Source organism: Mirounga leonina, unplaced genomic scaffold (assembly GCF_011800145.1).
Source record: "Mirounga leonina isolate KUSES-001 unplaced genomic scaffold, KU_Mleo_1.0 Mir_95, whole genome shotgun sequence".
NCBI classification, from domain to species: domain Eukaryota; kingdom Metazoa; phylum Chordata; class Mammalia; order Carnivora; family Phocidae; genus Mirounga; species Mirounga leonina.
In genome coordinates this window covers 25,200,625-25,206,624 of record NW_023270865.1, presented here as the reverse complement: position 1 = coordinate 25,206,624, position 6,000 = coordinate 25,200,625, and the positions used below count along the sequence as shown (strand labels likewise).

At 38.0% G+C, this 6,000-nt stretch overlaps 1 protein-coding gene across 3 annotated transcripts in view; it reads right to left on the bottom strand.

Moving 5' to 3' along the window:
* Positions 1–6,000, bottom strand: part of NPR3 (natriuretic peptide receptor 3) — a 112,541-nt gene that overhangs the window by 71,067 nt on the left and 35,474 nt on the right. The gene's annotated exons all lie outside the window — the stretch shown is intronic.

Below are 6,000 nucleotides of genomic sequence, written 5' to 3'. Positions count from 1 at the left end.
AATAAATAAATAAATAAATAAATAAATAAATAAATAAATAAATAAATCTTTTTTAAAAAAAGAAAGAAAGAAAGACTTCTGAAAAACGTAGAGCTACTGCTCTGGTGTAACCTGAGTACCGGGCTGGGGGCCGGGCTTCCCAGGGGCATCCTTGGGAAAGAGCACCCCCATAGAACCCTCCCAGCGCTTAGGCAGGTTATCACCTCACCTGTTTGACCTTCAGTGTCCTCACTGGCCTCGATTTTTCTTGGTTCTACATGGGAGATAATAATATTGTCCTGGTGTTGCAGAAATAAGGATCAGAAAAAATAGATGCAGGATGCTTTGTATCCCATAGGAAAATAAATGGCAGCTCTCGTTATTAAATTCCCTCTAATGCCTGGTAAAGAGTACTAGGCCAAGTAAGTGTTCAATAAATGTTTATGGAATGAAAGAATTAATTCAAAACCCGAACTGGTGTGGCTTTTGGTGTAACTTGCTTGGAATTATCTATCGACCTTACTTAATAATGTTTGTTTGGTGACAGTGGTTTCCCAGGGGGAACCCTTTTGGCAATCACTGTGATACTGGCCCTGGATTCGCAACCTCAGATATTTCCTAGTAAGCTGGAGACAAAAGCTTGTTCATGTCTTCCCTCTGCACAGTGGAGCAAAGAGAGTAGGAGCTGATGTTTGCCACCCACAGCTGCCCTTCCCATCTAAAAGGTTCCTCCACAAAGTCAGGCTGCCTCCAGCCTCAGAGAACTAAAGGAGCAAGGGAAGCCAGGGATACATCAGAGAGTGATTTCTTTAAAAAGGCGGGGGGAGGGCGCCTGGGTGGCTCAGTTGGTTAAGTGACTGCCTTCGGCTCAGGTCATGATCCTGGAGTCCCTGGATCGAGTCCCACATGGGGCTCCCTGCTCGGCGGGGGGTCTGCTTCCCCCTGGGTCTGCTTCCCCCTGGGTCTGCTTCCCCCTCTGCCCTCTTCCCTCTCGTGCTCTCTGTCTCTCATTCTCTCTCTCTCAAATGGATAAATAAAATCTTTAAAAAAAAAAAAAAGGCAGGGGGGGCGGGAATAGAGCCGTTGTGCAGGGCACAGGACTTTGGGGATGGGGAAGCAAGAGGCAGATTGTATGGAAGCACAAAGAGGATTGTGCTGGAAGGAATGTGTTTACTTTATGGATAGTGGACATTGTCACAAATAATGAGAAAAGAATAAAATGTATCCTAATGTACTAACTACCCAGGTAATAAAAAGAGCTTAATGTTCTTGTCCAATTCAGGAAACCCTTTAAGATACTTACAGTGTGCCAAGGACTATGGTGTTCTGGGGCTTCCTTAAACCTACTCAATCAGACATTCATTTGTTTTGTTCGGGGCTATGATCTGACCCAAGTTATACTTACTTGTATGTGATAGAAAATCACATTAAAATACTCACCTGTGCTGTGTTTTGGAGAAACATTATCAGGACAGAATTTTATCAAATTTCAAAAACATCTTATAAAATAATTTTCCTGCTGTTATTACATCACAATATTGAACGGTTTATACTCTAAACTAACGAGCATTAATCTATTAGAATACAGACTTCATGAGGACTGAGGGTTTTTTCTTTAATCCTGCATTCCCTCCTTCAAGAAGGATATAGCAGGCACCTAAAATTTTCTTAACGATGGTAAATCCGAAGAATACAAATTTCCCATAAAACAGAATTTAGAAGAGAAATAATAAAGCAAAGAAAGGAAAAAAGATAATTCAAAGAGAAATCGTTCATAGATACAAACATATATATAAACTTCTAAATTCATAATTTTCAAAAACATTCAGATATGACCATGCTGGATTTCTGAATATGCAAACAACGTGGGAGGCCCAAAATCTAAATACCAATTTTAAGAGGTCTTAACACATGGATACACCAGCATCTCATCACCTGTACTCAATTTTTGATTATTTCCTTGTTAGTGGGAAAAATGCGGTATCCTAAAAAAAAATCAGTATATTATCTTTTGTAATGCTATGAACGGAATTTAAGGTGATGAGGAAAATTTTTGTTACACTATGTGCAATGTTGTGAGATATAATTTTTTATTTCTTTCCAGCAAGTACATTCCACTAGGTATTAAATCTTGGATAGCTGATACATGAGACTAAAATAGAATAGAATGCCATGAGGAAAACATCAGGAAAATTCTTGACATTTGCCCTCTCATATTTTCGGTGGTCATGTTGTGACATCCAATTTCGCCCTGACACTACTGGAGAAAATTGTTTCTTCAAGCTGACATTGTTACATTTCAATTGTCGGTAACTCCTTTGACATTAAATGTTCTTTCCTCTTCATCCATCCTACAAGAATATTCTCCTTTCAGCCCTTTTTCTCTTTCTCCCTTTACTAACGGCCTGGGAAAAATAGTAAAGATTATTTTAACCTGAATCCGTTGCATTGCAGACTCTTGGAAGTCTCAAGGTATGACATGGAAATGACTTTCTACTTGGGCAATTTCTCATATTCAAGTATATGGAAGTGTACAAATTGTCTCAAATTGCAAACCATTCATGCCGTAGTAGATCACCGTGAGGTTTTTTTCACCTCAGGTACAAATTTTTAAATTAACCATAGCATCAATTCTTGGCACATTCAATCTGGTACATGTCAGTCTGTGAGTTTCTTGTCTTAATTTCTCTCCTTCATTGGTCTCTTCACATTCCCTTTACTCAACGGGATCCTCTCTATGTGTTTAATATATGCCACAGATAGGTCTTAGATTCTTGAAAAAGAGTGTTTCTTGTGCAAGCCTGTGTCATTCCAATATGGAAATTGTATTATGCTATTTATTTTCACAGAGAGTAACATGGATACTATATATACTATTAACTATTAGGTGAAAAATTTATGTCATTGTGTCATTACTTTTGTTTAATTTTTAGAACTGGTAATCTCTTTTTTCCCAACTTTATTGAGGAATAATTCTCAAGTATTATACATATTTAAAATGTACAATGTGATGATGTGATGTACATATACATGGTGGACTAGTTACCAAGATCAAGATAATTAATGCATACATCACCTCATGTAGTTAGCTCTTTTTGTGTGTTTGGTGAGAATGCTTAAAATCTCTTAGCAACTTTCAAGTATACAGTCCTGTATTATTAACTATAGTCACCATGCCGTACATTTGATCCTCAGAACTAATTCTTCTTATAACTGAAAGTTTATACCTTTTGACCTACATCTCCCTATTTCCCCCTCCCCCCCTGGCAACCACTAGTTTATTCTCTTGTTTCTATGGCATCAGCTTTCTTTTTTATTCTATATACAAATGATACCGTAGAGTCTTTGTCTTTGTCTGGCTGCCTTGTTTCACTTAGCATAATGTCTTCCGGGTTCATCCATGTTGTTGCAAATTGCATGATGTCCTTCTTTTTATGGCTGAATAATATTCCACTATATATTCATTGTAATATTACATTATATATGTATATGTATGCAAATATGTATATATATAAATATATTTTTTAATCCATTCATCTGTTGAAATTTAAGCTGTTTTCCTATCTTTGTTATTGTGAATAATGCTGGAGGAAACCCAGGAGTGCAGATATCTCTTCAAGATACTGATTTCATCTCCTTTGCATAGATTACCAGAAGTGGGATTGCTGGATCATATGGTAGCTCTATATTTAATTTTTTGAGGCACTGCCATACTGTTTCTCATCATGGCTACACAAATTTACATTCCCACCCATAAGGTATAAAGGTTCCCTTTTCTCCACATTTTCATCATTCATCTCTTATCTTTTTCATAAGAGCCATCCTAACAGATACAAGGTGATAATGTCATTATGGTTTTGATTTGCATTTCCCTGATGATGAGTGAGGTTCAGCATTTTTTCATATACCTATTGGCCATTAATTTGTATATTTTCTTTGGAAATAATGTCTATTCAGGTCCTTTGCTCATTGTTTAATTGGATTATTTACTTTTTTTGCTATTTTGTATAGGCTCTATATATTTTGAATATTAATCCCTTATCAGATACATGGTTTACAAATATTTTCTGCCCTTCCATAGGTTGCCTTTTCAACTTATTGATGGTTTCTTTAAAAAAAATTATTTATTTATTTGAGAGAGAGCACGAAAGGGGAGAGGGTCAGAGGGAAAAGCAGACTCCCCACTGAGCCAGGAGCCTGACACAGGGCTTGATCCCAGGACCCTGGGATCATGACCTGAGCTGAAAACAGACACTTAACCGACTGAGCCACCCAGGCACCCTTATTGATGGTTTCTTTGGCTGTACAGAAGCTCTTTAGTTTGATGTGTCCTATTTGTTTGTTTTAGCTGTTGTTGCCTATATGCTTTTGGTGTCCTATCCAAGAAATTATTACCAAGAACAATGTCAAAGAGCTTTTTCCCTGTTTTCTTCTATACTTTTTGTGGTTTCAGGCCTGACATGTAAGTCTTTAATTCATTTCAAGTTAATTTTTGTAAGTGGTGTAGGGATAGGGGTTCAATTTCATTCCTTCACTTGTGGATCTCCAGTTTTCCCAACATCATATGAAAGAGACTATCCTTTCCCCATTGTGTGTTCTTGTTGCCCTTGTCAAAGATTAGTTGACTGTAGATGCAAGGGTCTTCTGGGCTCTCAATTCTCACCCACTGGTTTGTGTGCCTGTTTTTATGCCAGAACCTTACTGTTTTGATTATTATAGTTTTGTAATATAGTTTGAAATCAGGAAGTATAATACTTTACCTTTGTTCTTCTTTCTCAGTATTGTTTGGTTTAGGGATCCTTTGGGGATCCATAAAAATTTTAGGATAGTTTTTGTTATTTCTGTGAAAAATGCCATTGGAATTTTGATAGGGATAGCATTGAATCTGTAAATTGCTCTCAGTAGTATGGACATTTTAACAATATTAATTCTTCTAATCCAAGTACATGGGGTATCTTTTCCATTTATCATGTCTTCAATTTCTCTCATCAATGTCTTATAGTTTTCAGTGCACAGGCCTTTGACTTGCTTAGTGAAATTTATTCCTAAGTATTTTATTGTTTTTTTATGCCACCATCCATGGGATTCCTTTTTTTCTCTTTCAGATAGTTTATTGTTAGTGGATAGAAACACATAACTGATCTTTATATGTTGATTGTGTAACCTGCAACTTAGCTGAATTCATTTCTTCATTTATTAATGGAATTCTAACAGTTTTTAGTGGAATCTTTAGGTTTTCTTTACATAGGATTGTGTCAACTGCAGAGATAACATTACCTCTTCCTTTCCAACTTAGAGGTCTTTCATTTCTTTTCCTTGCCTAATTGCTGTGGCTAGGACTTCCAATATTATGTTAAACAGAAGTGGTGAGAGTGGACATCCTTTTCCTGTTTCATCTTAGAGGAAAGTCTTTTAACTTTACACCATTGAGTATGATGATGGCTGTGGGCTTGTCGTATTATAGACTTTCTTAGGTCAGTGCGGTGACAGCTCCAGCCCTGGGAAGGGAACACAGAAGCAGGGACTCTGGACAGCTCCAGCACATGGTTTCCATGTTGGTGAGGACTGTGGGTGTCCTCAGGAGTGAGGATTACTAGGGTTCTCCTGCTCTCCTTTTCCCCCCGTGGGGTAAAATCCCTCTAAGGGGATCCCTCTTGGTGCTGAGCTATTTTGGACAGGGGGCTGGGATGACACAGGTACAATGTTTCCTACTCTTGTCTATGTGTACTCTTTTCAACATCCTCAGCTTTGGGGCTCTGCAGAGTTTCTGCTAATCCTTCATTGTAGTCCAGAGCTTTCCCAGATCCATTTTCATCAGCTGTTCACTTACTGGTTTTTTGGTTTCCTTTTGTGGGGTAGAGGAGCATCAGGACCTTCTAGCCGGCCATGTTGCGGAACTACATTGTTACTTTTGAGTGCTGCATAGTAGTCTACCATAGCGTACTTGTTCATTCTTCTAGCTTTCAACCAATGTTAATTCTCTGCTGCCAGAAATGGCTCGGATGAGGATCGTCATCTGGG